The sequence below is a fragment of the Ursus arctos genome, unplaced genomic scaffold (assembly GCF_023065955.2).
Source record: "Ursus arctos isolate Adak ecotype North America unplaced genomic scaffold, UrsArc2.0 scaffold_2, whole genome shotgun sequence".
In the NCBI taxonomy this organism is placed as follows: domain Eukaryota; kingdom Metazoa; phylum Chordata; class Mammalia; order Carnivora; family Ursidae; genus Ursus; species Ursus arctos.
The window spans coordinates 12,537,408-12,540,428 of record NW_026622874.1 but is presented as its reverse complement, the minus strand read 5'-3'; positions in this window follow the sequence as shown (position 1 = coordinate 12,540,428).

Here is a 3,021-nt window from a genome sequence, read left to right as displayed (position 1 = left end):
TCTTTCTTTCTCTTTCTTTCTTTCTTTTTTTTTTTTTAAATTTTTTTATTTGAGAGAGAGAGAAGGGGAGGGAGCACAAGCAGGAGGAGGGGCAGAGGGAGAGGGAGAAGTAGGCTCCCCACTGAGCAGGGAGCCCGATGCAGGACTCGATCCCAGGACCTTGAGATCATGACCTGAGCTGAAGGCCGATGCTTAACCAACTGAGCCACCCAGGTACCCCTGTTTCTTTCTTATTTTTTTAAAAAAATTGCATCTCATAAATTTTTAAAAAATATTTTATTTATTTATTTATTTATTTTAGAGAGAGAGTGAAGAGAGGCAGAAGGAGAGGGAGACAAAGAATTTCAAGCAGACTCCCTGCTGAATGTGGACCTTGACTTGAGGCTTGATCTCATGATCCTGAGATCATGACCTGAGCCAAAATCAAGAGGCCCATGCTTAACTGACTAAGTCACCCAAGCATCTTGTTCTTTTTTTCCTTCCTTCAGTCCCCTTTTAAGTAACTTGAACATTTCTCTTTTCTCCTGAAGAACCCCATTCTGCCCTAATCTGAAGTCTCTCTTTTTCCCCAGACACTTGTGAAGATATATCTATTTTTTAAACAAATGCAGTTTCTATTCTTATTTAGATACTTTATTACCTAAATTAATATAATATTTATTAATACAGACATTAATACACTTTTATATCATCTTATTAGACATATTACGAGCATTTGTGAATCTTCTTTGATGACTTGTAGTTTTTAGTTCCTGGGAATCAGTTCTATTTTTGGTGTGTAGAGAAGGAACAAAATTGATTAAAATTAAAATTTTATCTTGGATATAAGACAGACACTGAAAAACGGCTGCCCCCCCCCCCCCGATTCATTACCTGATACACTGTTACATAGCATAGGATGTAGAGGCAGGGGTGGCAGGAAAACCCAGCTGGACCCACTTACAGACCACATAACTTGGGAAGGTATTTAACCTCTCTGAGTCTCAATCTCCTGATGCGTAAAATGGGTTTGAAGATTAAAGAAACGAAATTGAATTCTTTATAGCATCTACAACATAATAAATGATGAGTAAGTGATGGCTTTTTATTATTTTATCCAGGTTACTTGGGTTATTAGAAGTAGTTCAACACCAAGAGAAATTGACATCAATTACTTTCTACTGTCCAGCAACACAAAGTATAGGAATGTCTAGCAATAAAACTCCTTTTAATAGCTGCAATTAAAATCCCTCTTCCAGAATATGTAGCACATATAGATGGACAGCTAGGTGTAAGAAAACATGTTTTAGATACCACTCCACAAGGGTGAAAAGCAGCCAGTTCTTACCACGGTGGGTTTGTCGTGTTAGTGGAAGAAACATCAGGGACATGACTGGGTATGTGGCCCTGAACAGTGCCTAGTTTTCTTATCTGGGAGCATTCTGCTTATCTCTTCCATCTCTAAAATGACCCAGGAACTTGCAGTGACCCTTTGGTTCCAAAGTGTAAATCCTATTATTGCATGACCCTGAAGAGTGACAAAGTGTCTTAAGCTCTATTTTCTAGAAGTTGGATTTGGTGGCTCCGAGGCACAAAACTGTCATTTTTGCCGTTAGTGCCAGCAAAAAGACAAGAGTGTAAACATTATTGCAGAATGAAGACAACGTGGTTTGGTAATAGAGAGGCAGAGGAGAGGACTTTTGGCTGGAGGGACTGAGGAGGGACTGGAGAATACCCTGTGACCTAGCATTGCAGGAACCGACGGATCTCAGCTACTGGGGGCTGGGAGGCCATAGTACGTAGCGTGAAGCAAGCCTAAGTGCCCCACTTTTTAGAATGGTGAGGCAGTGGGCAGGTATGGGGGCAAAATGGCAGGAGGTAGGGCTGGAAAGGAAGGTTACAGCTAGTGTGGAGAATCCTCAATGACAAAGGCGGTGATGAGGAGCCGCTGAAAGTTTCCGAGAAAAGGAGAGGGAAAAGAAGACCCCGCAGCACCTCTTTGTCAGTGCCTTCTCAAACACCGTCAGGTCTGGGCTTCTAGGGAACTGGAAGCTTTGGATTGAGGGGAAGGCACGCCTCTGTCTTAGAATTAGCTGTGGAAGCAATGGATGACTAAGTAGGTAAATTAATTTAAAACCTGTAATTCAATTAGTTAAAAAGTACAAAAATGACGTTACAAGCCTGAGAATGTGCTTCTTGGATCGCTAACCACAGGTTGCATCATTGACCAGCGGCTTTAGCTGTTGTGCCCGAGATACATTGCTGTGCTTGTGCTCAGGTCCCCTTCCCAGGAGCTGCCGCCGGCCAGATTGAGTATGGCAGGGAGGCTGAAGCCCATCACACGGGAGAGTCAGGGTTCCTTGATGGCCTGAGGACTCCCCAGTGGCTCTGCTGCACCTTCCTTGGCCTGCACAGCTGTCCGGGATGTTTCTACCCAAACCTTCTTCTGTCTCTCCTTCATTCAGAGGCGGACTTGCACTGCTCTCTGACAACTCTTCTGGCCTCTTCCTGCACTTTCCCTATTTCCCCCTCATACAGGCATTTTCCTTAATAAAGCCTTGCATGTTCAATCTCATTTTGGCATCTGACCTGGATTACAAGAATCTAATCCCAGGAGACTTTTTTTTTAAGCCTCGTTGATCCATAATTTGGTCATAAGGCAGACCGGACAAGAAAGTGAGTTATGTTCTGTGCAAACACAATCTCCCTCAAGAAATGGCCAAGAGCTCTGCACCCGGGGCTGTGTGTCAGCAGCAGCGTCTCCCAGGACGAAGGACCAATTATAAGGAAGGACCTTCCTTCACCATCCTCACTGTAATAGGAACACTGGATTCTTTCCGGGTTAAGCTTTTGAAACCTTTATTATTAGAAATTTTGTTACGTGTCGCAGTCCAAGAGTTTTATTTTTAAAATATCTTAATTTTTCTGCAAAGAGCGAATGGGACCCATTTAGCTTTTGGTAAGAAAAACTGAGTAGCTATCATAGAGAGAAGGGTAGTTACTATAAAAGGTTAGTAAAGGGAACCTCACAGGGAGATACTT